Genomic DNA, 16,793 nt, shown 5'->3' with positions numbered 1-16,793 from the left:
ACAAACAACCAATTGTTTTCTCAACACAAAATATTTTCACGCGCCACAGATGCAAAATAAAGTCTGAAAAGTGAAATATCAATTTCTACTAAACGAAGAGATACCAAACGTCTGCTAAGCGCATTCGAAGTTTAAAATATTTGCAGAGTGGGAAGAAAATTGTTCCTAAATTGAAAAAGTTCCACAGAATGTGTAGTCTTTTGTTCTTGAAAGAATCTTCTGAACCTTTGCTTCTGTTTGAAAGAGCGAATACTATTCATTCGCTTGTCTTCGTGGGAATGTCGTTAAAACCGGCAGAACGATTGTGTCCTTTTTATAAGGTGAACTATTTTATCTGATGCACCATACGGTTCACCATGTCCATCTTAGGACGTTGTACCAAAACTGTCCGCAAGATGTCTAATGATAACTTGTGATTCTGCCCGCCCCAATAGGAATTGCGGGCGTCAGTTTGTGTATGCAAATAATAAATTACTTTAAAATATCTTAAGTAAAACATTTTATTTTAGTACACAATGACATGAGCTCAGCATCAAATGACATGCTTTGTCATTCGCTTTAATAAAAATGAAACATAGACGTGATATACTAGACTACAAAGAATAAACTACTGCCATTAATATCAGTCTTTTATCCTTTTATTAGAATAAAAGTTAAATCCCATTGTCTTTAGTTTATACATAATATGAGAACATATACGGGCGGACAAGGTCACACATCTTCTAACACAAAAAGGATAACATTTATATTTTTTAAATTAAGTATATATTTTTTTAATATTTTTACACTATATGGTTGAGTGATGGACTTTTCTATGTAATACAATTTATTGTTTAAGCTATTTTGTAATTCATAATCATTTATTTGTGAAACATGTGTAACATAACAATGATCTTACAATTTATATTTTGAGTTTGTACTACTCTAGAGTGAATAAATTTATTTTATTGCGTTTCGTTTCATTTCATTTAATAGAAAAGACATTCTAATGTAGAATATGAATACTCTGTTAGTTACGAGTATTACAACCTGTCCGGGAAAATAAGTGTTCTAAGTTTTTTATTCGCCCCCAGTTCAGGAGAATGTATTTTTCGGTACCGATTCTGGCAAACACAACCATAATTTTAATTACTTTATCAGTTGCAAAACTAGCTGCATCTCTTTTTTGTACTTACCGTAAGTAAATAACAGCACTATTATTACAACGGTCAAACTAAAATACAATTAAGTTTTGTTCGCCAGAACCAATTTATTTAGGTATTTTTAATAGTTTAAATATTTTCTTAAAATATTTATCATAAATTTAAAGTTCTATAGATATTTGGGTTGCATTACGCCTTTGTACAAAACTTGGCGCGGACTATATTTCAAACCTGATTTAGTGTTGAAAATTGTGAACAGGTGTTTATAATCTTGAAAGCAGAATAATTTTAAAAGTTTGAGAGAGCAAGTTGTAAATTACTCGATCCTTGACGTTTTTATTACCTGAATATTATCTGTGACATAACTTATTGATATTGAAAATATGTCTTAAAATATTATCTGCAAAAACGTCGATGGACGTTCGTTCATAAGCTTTCAACGTAGCTATACCGCTACATTAGGCACACGCGTAGCAATTTACTACGTCGGCGTAGCACTTTAATAATAAAAGTTCACTTCATCGCTCCGCGTTTAAAAGTTTTTCTCATCGCAATGCCAAATTCTTCTGAATTCAGACTCAGGATTACGAATTAAGTGTTACCACAGGGGATAACACTTTGTGTGTTCCACCAGTCGCGCTGTACTTTGTTAGGCTTTGTCATATCCAACAGCACACGATTGCCTCGAGCGTTATGTATGAACTCACGACGATGCTTCGTTAAGTAATATATCATAGACTAGAGAATGCGAACGGATAGAACGGACATCCACCCCGCTCCGGTTCGTATCAATCTCGGGCTTAATGTACTCAAACCAGGTAATTTTTTTCCGTAAGTCGTTAAAGGGTAAGGGAGCTGGACTTAAGGAAAATTAAAAAGGGAACAGTTTGTTCAAGAATTGTCAAGATCTTACTGCGTACGTCCATGTGTCTTTATATTAGTTATTACACTTGCCCATGGGACTCATAACATTGGCAATATTATGTACAAAGCAAACACCATAATTCTTAGAAAATGCCGATGATGCGGATTCCTTAACTAACGCACGCTGTCTATCTCGCTCACACGCACGAGATAAGGCACACACACATATGAACGAGATATTTGTATGAAGTGTCCGGACTCCAGTAATATTTTAACGCTGAACTCAAAAGCTTTTACCCAGGACTTGTACAAAGAGGCACGGCTTGACTTCTGATTTAATTATCATCTGAATTTTCAAGTGCTTCCTTTTAGACTTTACAAGCTTTAAGTTGAGATTCCTAAGCGTCGCTTCAAGTAAACATTAATTAATTTCTTGTTGTCTTTGGTGCTTCATGACTCTACCCACCCTAATGGGAAACACGGGTGAGTTTCTGTCTAGTCGTTTAACTTTTTATATTTATGTTACTTGCTTGTTTATTCGACTTTATAAGTCTGAATTAATGTTTGGAGTATAGATAATTGCTATAATGTAGTTTCCAGGAATTGTGCCCAGATAATGGAAATAGATTTACAGTAGTTTGCACCTATTATATGGGACGCAAACATAGCTGGCGGTTTTATATATGATAGCGCAACATCGAAATATTGAAAACTTAAATATCTTATTAACTGTAAACGCGGCGCGGGCTGTGTATTTAAACGCAGTAAGAACCCGTTATTATGTGCTTTAACTGTAAACAACACTTGCGGTTAGCAAACAAACAGCACCTGCACTGGTTTACGACACACGTGCAAGGTACGGTAGTGGGGACAACCCTTATAAGACGGCGAGCCGCACGAGTTGCACCATAAGAAGAAGACCAGCCCGCGCCTAAACGCAGGCGGCTCACTGGGCCTCCCCAGGCTAGACCGCGAAGGCGGGGCCAATACCAAGGGACCCTTCCGTAGTTGCGGAAGGCGAGGAGAGCAACCTTAAGGGGCAGGAGCCCCAGAAGGTTTCCCCACACTATAGTGTGTAAGAAGACAACGACGAGTTGCACCATTCTTGTGTCGCACTCCATACAAAGAACATCCAATAAATGTAATCTGTGACAGTGAGCCATCATTTACCTTGTCCCTATTACCTTGAGATTAGAGTACTCTACTCGTGCTTAACTGTAGGTATATTATAACATAGGTATATATACACATCTGCGTACCCTTTCGGGTTTACAAGTGTCCTATTGTATGTGTTATGTTGCGCTTGCTTGAAAACATTTGACATCTCCATACTAAAGATATTTAAAGTTTTAAGTTCTTATTATATTAAATTGTCCCATTCTCTCGAGATTTAATTCGTACTATCTACACCATAACAACATCAACATAATTCACTTCATGTAAGTTTCTCTGATCTTCTAAGTGTACAGTAGTGCATTTTGTACTATGTTACTGAACTGCGGATTTATAAAGGTCCCACCAACTCTATCAATCAACCAACCAATCAGCCACCAACCAGCCTACCAACTATAAATCCGAAAATCCCCGAAAAGCGTTTGCATTGGTTAACAACTCCGAATAGGCATCAATTAGCCTCCACTGACAGTTTTACGTGGTATACTATCGACCCCAAAGAAACGAAAAAGATAAATGTTTGACCCACGTGGATGCGGAACAATAAATCGATCCCGTAGCATCCGGATGTTGGTACCTATTACATCCGAATATCCTACTGTGATCCTAAAGAAACACCTTAAAGATTGCGCATATAAACACTACATTAACATAAATATTCAGGTCATAAGCGTAAAAGAAATAATAAAATGAAGTAATAAGGGTCTTAGCTTTTTTACGTTTATATTATAAGCGACGTAGGAGATTTATTAAAGCTTTTAAGTCCTATATAAACAAACACGTAAAGGCGAAGTGCGCGTCATAATTATCTGCATATAAAATAGTCACTGCAAAATTGACAACTGAAGATTTGTACTGTGAGCTTGACCCTAACGTCAAAAATTTTAGTTTCTGTAAAGTGCAAAGCCATGTCTGATGTCACCTTATGTCCACTGAATTGTTTTTTATTCTCGTAACTCAGTATTTACCCGAGGTTGAGCGCTAGCATTTCAGTCTAATCTCTCATGTAATCTTCGCTGTCTATCCCAGATACATTTTGGCAATGTTTTGATGGAGTAATTACGTTGAAAAGAATGCGTGAGTAAACAGTTTCTTGTGCAATTATAATTTTAACATACTCACGCCTGTAACCTTCAATAGGATGAGACACAAGTATTTTTTACTTGAAATTTGCTATTAAGATAGTTTGAGACCTACGAAAGATTGTTTTCATCACGGAAATCAACCCCTAAGGGGCTTAAAAGGGGATGGAGAGAACGTGCCGCGCCCGGTAACCGAAAACCACGTGTGAGTGGAAACCTAGTTTTTTTAATGATTAAATATGACTGCGTTTGATCACAATCTCACCTGAATAAATATAAAATGATACAAATATAATAATTATAAATAGTTATCACGTAAACGAAAACATTCTGAGAAAACACATTTACTGTTAGGTATTATTAGGTTAATATGCATATTAATAATTATATATTATCCAGCCGCAGACAGCCTCCGTGGTCTAGTGATTAGAGCGTTAGGCTCACGATCTGGAGGTCCGGGTTCGATTCCCGATGGGGACATTGTCGAAATCACTTTGTGAGACAGGCTTGAATCACCTGATTGTCTGAAAAAGTAAGATGATTCCGTGCTTCGGAGGGCACGTTAAGCCGTTGGTCCCGGCTATTAGCCGTAAAAACACCTCCACCAACCCGCATTGGAGCAGCGTGGTGGAGTATGCTCCATACCCCCTCCGGTTGATTGAGGGGAGGCCTGTGCCCAGCAGTGGGACGTATATAGGCTGTTGATGATGATGATATTGAGTATGATTATTGTGTATAGTGTATTTGTATAAATACATACATAATTCCGAGCAATAAGGTCGCCTTTTGTACTGTCACTAAATGTTTGTATGTTTCGTTTGTATTCCGTTGTTACGTAAAATCACGACAATTAAATAGAATAATTATTCTATGCTTAATTTAAGTTTGTTAAAATCCTTGATTGACACGCGCGGAAAAGGCTTGCTCCGCGCGTGTATCGGTTATCACGGTAATCTATTCTCTATAACAATGTTCATATAAATCGATCTTGCGGTTCAAACAGATGGTAACTTTCGCATTTAATAAGGTACCTAGTTCACTTATTTTTTATTTCTCACGTGAACAGTCACGAGCATTAATATGTATACACTTTGGTACCATGTCACATTAACTTTTTTTGACAAATTGAACTGTAAGTCTCACTAAATGTCAAATATGGTAGTGCGACAGAGTCCGAAAGTGGGTACTTTATATTGCTCATGACTGAACATGCTGAAGATAGATGTAAAATTCGTTTTTAAAATATCTCATCTTTAACCAGATATATTAAGCTAATGGTTAGGATATGCTCTGTCCCATTCTAGCACAACGGTTTTTCAAGAAAGAAGGGTTTTTTTTAAAGAAAGAAACATTTATTGTTTTAGGACGTCACCAGATACAGACACGTACGTTTTTATGGCTGATGCCACATGTGACGTCACAAGTTCCTATTGTAAGTAATTTCTTTCTAACTACCTGATGTCTGGTTGCTGTGACTGTTACATTTTTCAACAAATTACGACACCACATTTTGACTAAGTTTTTTTTAACGTGATATTTTAACGAAAGCGTTTGTTCCTTCTCTGACTCTTCTGCTTGAATGATTGATAACGTAAAATAAGGGTCTTTTCAACTATTATAAAAGTTTTAGAGAAGGAAACGCGTTCATTGACTAAATTGGAGATGAGAAAAGGTTCAGTAAGATCTACTCTGAACCGGCGTGCGTGAATGAAACGATTGATGAATGTGGAGAAAGCAAGAGAAGTATGTTAGGACCGAAGCAAATGGAATTCCATAGTCTGCTTACTCCGGTGGGGAATATATGCGCATAAATGGATAGAACGTTTATATTTTTTTCTGTTGAATAGACTCTGTGGTCCTGTGGTTCATCAGCTTGTTTCTCAAACGGGGAGCAATGATTCGAACCGACTTAAAAAGTTATTAATTAAATACACAGTTGGCTCGACCATTATAGACGGCAATACGAGTCATCAAGTCTTCATTTAATTCATTTGATCTACCAGAAAGCTCGGTGAAGTGTGAGTAATAGTACTAGGTATTAGGTATTAACATCAAGTTATAAAGTTAAACTAGAAATGAAAGATCAGTAAAACTTTACAATAACCTTTGCCTACCTGCCTTTCAAGTACCGAATCGAATTCTAGACCTTAACAAAAATATTGTATTCAATGACTGCGTCCCTATAATAAGACTTTAATATTCATATTCATATTAATTTATTCGTAATAGTTCGTATTACATGTCATATGTCGTAATACGAACTATTAATACTAATTTCCGTTAAGTCTACATTCCCACAAAACATTATTACACAAGCCTTCATAATATCATTGCGAATTTAATTAAGAGTCTGTCACACTTGACATGGCATCCGCTGGTAAAGTGGCACTTTATATTCATAATTGAATGGCGGAGACTGCCCAGCCCGTACATTCATTACAAAGTTCCGTCAGCCCCACATTCAGAGAAAGTTGTAAGTATGTAAATATATTAAACACTTTTACCGTATTCAGTGGAGGCCTGTGCCCAGCAGTGGAACGTATTAGGATGTACCAATGGACATGCCAATCCACGCCCACATACGGTCAATTCGATTTGATCCAATCGATCGCGTCATGCCGATTGGACGATAGGAAGGATGGTGTATGGCCACCATAAGTTACCTTTTACTATACGTCAAAACGCGTGACGTCATAGAAATATGTGACAAAATGTCGGACTTATTATTACGTTTTTCTTGTTTAAATTTCAAATTTAAGTTAAATAGAAAAAGGAAACTTGTCGATAGTTTTAGATGTACTTAAATTTATTGTTTATATTTTTATTGTGTTATTATTATTTTTTTTTGTCTTTATATTAGTAAGTATAATTGTTCTTGTAATTTCATAAGATTTGTACGCGTATGTAGGTATGTCTATCTGTAGTATTATACACTGCATGTATCCTTATCGTAGTAGGTCAGCTGGAAGAAATCTCTTTTTTAGAGATAAGCTTACCTGTACTGTCTGATTTCTTTATGTGTTTCTTTCTGTGTTCTATTGTGTACAAATAAATAAATATCTTTATTTAGTCATCAGAATTTCATAATTTATTTTGAACTTAGTACACGATTCAATTATTACGATTTGTCAATTAGTTTCACTTACATTGTGGCGCGGATTATTGTTTGTTTGTTGTTTTGTTTTATCTTTGTTCATTTTTTGCAATAACACCGACAGGATTTATCGCAAACATAACATGAACGAAAGCAATATGCTGAGATGGAGCACGCTTACGTCATTAATGTCTAATCACATCAACTTTAAACACCATAAAGACAACGCAACGCCTGAAAAAGAAAATGTAGGCGATTTACATAAGCGACTCACATTATATTCCTTTATATTCTTTCGACAACAACTTGGTCACGTTGGCCTAACAGAAAGCTTGGTGAGGTGTGGGTACTTAGTTTATTTGGTGATGGATATACCTTTGAGAACCCCAATCGGGACATAGTCGTGAGCTTATATTTGTGAAAACATCCTGGTCTTAAGGCCTTAGGACATAATAATGTTTAGAAAATAACACAATGTTGGCTACACTCTACTTTGACTCTACTAAGTTTTAATTTTAACCCATACCGGAACAAAACGAAAGCGACAAAACAGCTTCAAATTATTAACCTCGAATACCAGGACAATTCCCCAACGGTATTCAAGTCTTACAATAAATGAAATGCCGATCAAGTGCGAGTCTAACTCGTGCACTCAGGGTTCCGTACAAATTACCGTAAATTACCAAAGATAATAAGGAAGGGTTTGACGTTGGCGATGAAAAACTAATGTTTCCATATATCGACATGGGATGGGATGGTTTACTTTACCAAATGCAAAAAGTATTATAAAAGCAATTTTATTTTTGTGATTAAACAACATTTTCTTTCATTTACTTCTACTGTAAGACCTTCCTTTTTTACAAATTTCATGATTCTAGGTATATGTTTTTTTTTTTGACGTTAGTTCTTGTAGATTTGCCGCAGATAGCATTAACTACTTAGCCGGACAAATAGCATTAATTACTTGACCGGACAAATGGGGAGCGCTGAAGGCTCTCACCCGGTACAACATTTAAGACAACAGGCCTGAGGGTGCCCAGTTGGGCGCGAACCTCGGCTCAGGGCCCGTCTGAGAGGAAAAATATTTGATAGAATTAATCGACCCTAGTAAGTCGATAGCGATAAGCGCTGATTAAGGGAAATAGCCGACTACGACGGCGGGGCCAACTCTAGATATATGGAAAGTATTCTATATGTTTTAATTCCCCAATGAAACGTAGATGATTTTATGTTAATTTCAACTTCATAACTGTACGAGTTCCCGGAAAAAAGGATTTAGACAAACAGAGAGACAAACAAAAATTAATCCTGTATGGGCTCATTTTCTTGTTTTAAAGTTCGGAACCTTAAAAATGAGGCAAATCAATAATGGGAATCGGGACCGGAATTTAGAATAATTCGAATCCTTAACAAATATCCCCAAGGAAAAAGTCAACACCAAAAACAGAAGATTTGATTCTTAATTTGTTATAAGTTAAACATTTATTAACTTCATTATTACAGCTGCGTCCACATAACATAAGCTCATGACTATATCCCAATCGGGGTAGTCAGAGATACGTCCATCACACGATGAACTAAGTAGCCACACCTCACTGAGCTTTCTGTTAGATCAACGTGATAGGTGAGCCGTATCACCATCTATGGTCGAGCCAACTGTGTTAGTAAAAAATGCATAGGATAAATGAATAATAACTCATTGGTGTAAGTTGGTACCGGGGTTCGAAACGCTTCAGTTTCATTCGAGTACAATATTTGTCCAATGGCACATAATATATGAGTCTTGTAAAGTAAAGAAATGCTAAGGTAAAGCCCAAATACAAATTAATTATATGGTTCAATATAAGCTCCCACATATGAATGATAGATTTTCGTTTATATGATGACTAATTAATTATTCTGTTGATTAATCTATATTCAATTTATAAACTGTAAACGAAAAAACATGCATTGTCGGTAGAAAACCAGCTCTGCAAAAATATTCGTCATATCCCTAGCGCTATTGCGTTTTCACGGGGCCCGCAAACGTAACCATAAATTATATAGATCGATATTTTACAGAAGCGAGGAAGTCGCCTGACCTTCCAACCCACGAATTTCGCGAAGCAAACCCCAACCCAGTGCAGGTTAAACCACTGACTTATGTAAGGCCTTTCTCGGGAACGTAAGTTTCCTCACGATGTTTTCCTTCACAGCAGAGCACATGATAAGCGCTCTGCAAAAGTTATTACCGAGGACAAAATAATTAAAAGAATAATATTTCTCGTAGAAAGCGCGGGAAATATTGTTTTTCTTTCCAAATGATTGATTATCTATTAAGGTGATGGACTGTACCAAACCTGTCACCGCATCTTCTGTTCATTAATTATTACTATTGTTCATCTACGGAATCAGACTCACGGTGGCTTAATTATTATTAATGATCTGTGGGTGTGTAAACCGATGGATGACGGGTGCCTTTATGAACACTTTTAAAGAAATTATCTTTAAGGAAAAAGAAAAAAACGCAGCCACGAGATAGGCCTCACTAGGACGTGGTTGCGCCTTTTTTTACGTGGCTTATTGTAGGTTTACCGCATATGGCATTCACTACTTGGCTGTACAAATGGTGAGCGCTGAAGGCTCTCACATTCACAAACGTTCGGACCTCGATTGCCAGCAAAAATCCAACTTTTTTTCAACAGCGCAACTAGGTAAAGAACCCTTTATACATTTGCATACAATTTGTTCTAATGAGATTGGGCCTTAAGGCAGGTAGTCCCTAATATATTATTGTTTATAGAATTACAAGCAAACCAAAGTCCAATTAAGAAAATCAGACCGCTGAAAAAATGTTCCACAAAGTCGCTTATAACATTCCCGAACATTTGCTTTTAATGAAGTAAAAAACTACAATACAATTAGATACAATTAGATTTGTACTCGTACCATACCACCAAAAGTATGATTAAAACCTACTACATTAATAATAACAATACAGTTTTGATTCATTATAATAAAGAGTTAAAATATTTTAAAATTAGAATAGGCAATAAAGAATTATTTGAACGCTTATAAAAAAGGTATTCCTTATTAGATTAAATTAAGTAAGTGTTAATTCTTGTAAAACGTTTAAAAAACTTTATGTTTGTCCAACAAATTAGCGAATGGGTTCCGAAGCAAATATGCAAAAGTCACATCTAAAAATATTGCGGATGGTAAGTCAATTATTACTGAATTAAAAGATAAATAATTTATTGTTCTACTTAAATACACACAAATTGCGTAAGTATTTAATTATTTCTTTTGAAACAATAATTCGGCAAAAACTTTGCAACTTACCTGAAAAGTTTTAATTTTCGAACTTCTTGTACCCAAATATAATAATATCCACAACACAAGAAATCTTACACACTTGAAAAATTCCAAATTCAATTAAGAATGAACACTTTTTCAACGAGAATAAAATATTGTTTTAAAAAAAATATTTTCACGTTTTTGCTTTCGAACGTTGCGAAAGTTTGGCGCGTACTGAAACGCGAGGCGACGCGTCCGTAGGGCCCGCGCGATTCGACCTAACTGGAATCAGTTACATAATAAACTATGGATGCTATCTTTACCCTACGCTCCACAGACAGCAACGGTTCACAAGCAATCCCCTTTATGGATTCTAAGATAAACTACCTACTTACTTACTACTTTTCTCCAGCTCTTTCTCAAAAACATCCGATTACTTAATGTTTCCGTTTTGTGAGAAAAACGTAACCAATTTCGGCGTTGTTTGAGGAACAGGAAGACAGCTAATTTCTACAACGTGTTACCTAAAACATTTCACTTTCTTTTGGCAATATTTTGACTGGTTCTGTAATTGAATTTCTAAATAAGGAAATGCAAAGAATTATGGTTGGAAAACCAGCAATAAACATAATCAATATCTTATGGATTAAACGCGTACGTCATGATGTTTTGAGATAGTGAATATATTTCCATTGACAGCGCGTACAATGCGGAAAAAAATTGTTTTGCTGGTAAGTACCTTTAGATAAACATAAATAATTTAGCCGTATAGGTGTACTTAATTAAAAAGTCTTTTGTAACATAATATGTCATAAAAATCTTGTTGTACTCCTACGAAATCCTAATTATATGCTTGTGGGATCATCGGGCGAGAATTAAACACGTTAGCACCTTTAACACTTTTTTTTTATTGTTTTCTTCTTAATAAGCGCGCAGACATTACACTTTTTTAATTGAAAATATTAACGATTAACGCAGATCAAAAAATAACACACTTCCACCTCGACTCTCACCCAACGTCTCTTTTCAAAAATCAGTCATCTCAATCCGTTCACACCGTTCATTTCACTCCGTTCATTTCAAGTCACTCATCCATCTTTTCTTTATTCGTCTTCGTTCAGAAATCAACATTCAGCCTCTTACTTATCCCACATGCTTATCAAAAAAGTATTTTATTGGTGCATAATTTATTAATATCATTCCTTTGCAATAAAATAAATGTTATTAAACAAATCTGTAGACCGAAAATTTTCTTTCCAAACACAAAATACAGCGTTTTAGTGACTTTGTAACGAATACTAAGGGAATGATTCAAACCATGATTCTGAGTTAATATAAAGTGGATTTATCTGTCGCAAAATTCATGGTTTTCTGTTTAGTTTTTAAATTATTTTCAATTATTTTATATTTTTGCGATGGAAAACTTCACTTTATATTAACCCAGAATCATGTTGAATCATCCCCTTAGTATTCGTTACGATGACACTAACACCCCGAACAAGTACGTACAGGCAGCCTTACAAGTACGTATGGGTGTTAGTGACACCGTAACATATACTAAAGAGGGATGTTTCAGACTGTGATTCAGAGTTAATATCAAGTGGAAAATCCTGCCGAAAAAATTCATAAAAATTTTCATGGTCGGAATCAATTTTCACCCTTAGAGTTTTCATTACGATGTCACTAACATCTTGTATATACAGTTGTACTTACATGTTAAAATTCACTTACACGACACAGACTGGCTTCAGTCTAACTTAAATTTTAATAACTTTAATAACTTAACGGTAAGTAAATAGTGGTCTACTGTAATAAAAAGCCTTCGCAAATATAGGCTTCTAGAATTCTAGGAATCTGAAGACATTGGAAGGTCAGGCTATCAGTCGCTTTTATAAGGTACTCTCACACCTGTTCATAAATAACTGGAAACTGTTTTACTTTTGTGTTTGTTGAAGATTGTTCACAAACTATTTTAATGGTTATGATTAACTATTATAATTAGGCTTTCGAAAAGTAATAACGGTCTTACCAATTAAAAATAAGCAACTGATTAATAATTATGTTTAATTCAGTATTTTACAGCCAAGAAAACTTCAATCGAATGATTTGATAATTGGATATATTTTTGCTGACTAATACTTAAATACATGTTCACCGCGTATTTATCTTTAATTGGGAAGACCGTTTGTATTATTAAGAACCCTAATATATCTTCCTATATTTGGAAATATGCGATAAAGTAAAATTGCTTTTGGAAAAATATTTTACATAAAACGTATTCTTAAAAAACATCATCTCCCGGCCGTCTACATATTTTTACAGGGTCTGCTTACCTAACCTGAAGATTTGACAGCTTCGGTTTTTTATAGAAGCGACTGCCTGTCGGCCTTCCAACCCGCGAAGGGAAAACCAATCTAATACAGGTTAGGTCACATACCTCCAAAACGCATTTCTCATGAACTCATGAATATGGGTTCCTAACGTACTCTTAATAAACAAATCGTTTAAATTATTTGTATAATAAACCCTAAGAGTACCTTCCATATAATTTGAACACAAAACACAAGTATCTCTAGTATTACTCAAGTATTTCTTGACACAGCATAATTTGTGATATTATTGAATCTGAAAAATAGACTTCCCCATATAAAACCCCGACCAAGATGAAAGGTGACCCCGGGGACTCTGGATTCTGCTAGTGTACTATCAGATTAAGTTTAAACCACACAACTTTAATTAATATTACAGACTTTTTACGTTATTTAGAAATTTCTTGTACAGAAACGCGGTATAGCGGCAATCGAGACAACTTTTTTTGTTTTTTTTTTTCGTGGCTTGGGGTGGTGGGTGTTTTGGCGCGAACCAAAGGAGTTTTTGGAAGGGTTTCATGTCGGTGCCCTAACAATTAGGACGCACCGTATTCTCAGTTAGCACCCTTGGCGCCCTTAAACATGCACCGCCTTTATGTTCTCCAACTGTACTCAACTGTTAACCTTAATGGAATTTAAAATTTTAGAATGAATAGTAATTTTACCCGAAAACAGATTAATTAACAAGATTGCGCCGTTATTCACAGAACTGCTTGAATTATTTAATATTATGGCAGTAAAAGGCCAATTTAGAATAGTTTTAAGCTCTACCATGGACGATTATGTTGGTTGTAACAAAATAATTGTATGAAAGAACCATTTAAGCACACGTTTCACTATTTCATTGTAACGTGACAACAATTTCTCTGGGTACTTTTTACATCTTGCGTCTACCCCGATTGGGATATAGTCGTGAGCTTATGTTATGTTGTGGTTGTGTTGTGATTGGCTAATCTCCTCTCATATAAGTTTCATCATAACGGCCTCCGTGGTCCAGTGGTTGAGCGTTGGAAGTCCTGGGTTCGAATCCCGTTGGGTACATATCACAAAAATCACTTTGTGATCCCTAGTTTGGTTAAGACATTACAGGCTGACCACCTGATTGCCCGAAAGTAAGACGATCCGTGCTTCGGAAGGCACGTTAAGCCGTTGGTCCCGGTAACTACATACTGATGTAAGTACGTAGTCGTTACATGAGCCATGTCAGGGACCTTTGGCGGTTCAATAGTAACCCTGACACCAGGGTTGATGTGGTAATTCACCTCACAACCCACACGATAGAAGAAGATAAGTTTCATTATCCATCTCACCCGAAGAACTTCGTACCACACGTGAAAATATTTTGTTATACTAGTGGCTGAATTTCTGTCAGGGATTTAAATACCTCAACACATTTAAGAAGAATGAAACCCCCTTTTATCTTATTTTATGTAAGTGTTATTGACTACGTAAGCCAACCTAACTCCTTCCAGAAACTCAGAAGCTACCTGGGGGTTTCACAGGCTTCGCGGAGTGACCCCATTCCTTTGAGGACTTGTACCCGTTGTGCTGTCACTCCCGTGCGTTCCAAGATTACCTGAAAGACAGTTTCTTCTGAATCCAGCTGTTAGCCCTAAACGAATTCCACTTAAAATTCGCTCGAATGTTAGCTCATATAAATGTTACTTTGTACCGGAAATAAGTTAAACTTCTAAATTGCCACTTGAGATGTATTTGTAATTACATTTACCTTCAGTCTTCCTACAGTCAATTAGCGGTTATAAACCTTTCTCGGGCGGAAAGCAAGAGGGGGACTGCTCTATTTTCCCTAAAAAAGTAGCATAGAGAATGCTACACCGACAAGAGCGTGGCTGTTAAATTACTAATGAAGCATTTCTCATCTTAACTTGCCATAAAGCGTAATATACTCGCCTAATCCTAGACAAATTTTTAATGTTTTTTTTTAGTTGTCTTGAATATTTAACCTTTTGGATGACATTAAATAATTGGGTAGACTAATTGGGAACTAAGTATAAATAATAAAATAACTTTTTATTTTAGATAACTAAGACCCAGTAGTTAGTAACAATGACTTTTTACTTCTTCTTCTATCGTGTGAGTTGTGAGGTGGATTGCCAACTTCATCAACCCTGGTGTCAGGGTTATACTTACTTTTTACTTACTAAATGGTAGTAACTCGTGGATTTACATTCCGCTACATCTTGGTTTCAATGTTTTATTTATTCTGTCTTGTGGGTGATACAAGGCTAAGTATTATATTATTATAAAATTATACTACGAGGCAACCGAGCCTGCGTTTTAATCTGACAATCCTCACACCTTCACATAGTTATGTATATAAAAGTGCCCGAAAATCTGTCTGTCTGAAAATATTATAATATTTGACCATTGAATGACTATTATTCAGTACAAGCCTACGTGTGGAGACTCTTTGTCAAATACATTCTCTTAGTGCTTTCTTTCCGGATGAGTGTTCTCAGTCCTACCCATTGTTACGGTCAAGTAGTGAATGCCATAATATGCGGCCATAATGAGGATTACGGTTTAATTTGTCAAAAAATCTAATGTGACATGGTTGCAAAGTGTATACTATACATATTAGTACTCGTAACCGTACGTATACGTACTCCTTGTCCAGAATAGAAACATGTCGATCAATAGGTATTCACTGACAGACACCGGTCGATTTATAAATTATTCATTACACACAATAATTGCGGTCCATTAATACTATCTTTTCTCTATTTATGCTTGGATACATACAAATTGCTAACAAAAGGATCTAAATGACAAATTCATTGGGAATTAGTCAGGCGATACATAGCTATGTTTTGTAACGCAGATGTTGTAGAAAGGTTCTATTACTATTGTCTACATTCGAAAACTACCCGAGAATAATCTGGATGGTTGAAACAGTACTACAGCTTACACAATCATACCATACCTACTAATACAATTTAATACAAAAACGCTAAACAGCCTCTGTGGTCCAGTGGTTTGAGCGTTGGACTCACGATCCGGAGGTCCCGGGTTCAAATCCCGGCGGGGACATATCACAAAAATCATTTTGTAATCCCTAATTTGGTTAGGACATTACAGGCCGATCACCTGATTGTCTGAAAGTAAGATGATCCGTGCTTCGGAAGGCACGTTAAGCCGTTGGTCCCGGTTACTATTTACTGATGTAAGTTTGTAGTTACATGAGCCATGTCAGGGACCTTTGGCAGCTCAATAATAACCCTGACACCAGGGTTGATGGGGTTGATAATTCACCTATTCATTTAATTATAACTCTTTATACCAGTGCTTACCGTTTGAGAACTTAATTACACACAGTACCTCAGTGATTTACACTATTCATACATAACGTAAATCAATTTTACATTGTTCAAAGAGAATATGATATCAAGAAGCTTGACATAAATTCCATTAAAACACCCACGCATATAAATAATGAAGCCAGGAACCTTCAGCTACGTAGACAGATGGTTTTCATATTACATTATAAAATATAGTACCTACATACGATGGACAATGGACATTCATACAAAAAGTGCGCAACGCAAATAAGTTTGTTGTTTGATCCCTCATTTTGATCCCAAAATATTATGAAAGTTATTTCAAAATATTGTTAGATTTCTGTAGATCCAGTCTAATTTACATTTCGGTCATATGGAAACAGTAAACGCATTCTGAACATTGCGTCATGATTGACAGGTATATGACGTATATGACAGTTATTCTTCTACTGTAATTAATTAATAATATATGTATAATTATGATTAAACCGAAT

Source organism: Pectinophora gossypiella, chromosome 9 (genome assembly GCF_024362695.1).
Source record: "Pectinophora gossypiella chromosome 9, ilPecGoss1.1, whole genome shotgun sequence".
NCBI classification, from domain to species: domain Eukaryota; kingdom Metazoa; phylum Arthropoda; class Insecta; order Lepidoptera; family Gelechiidae; genus Pectinophora; species Pectinophora gossypiella.
Note: the sequence above shows the minus strand (reverse complement) of the source record.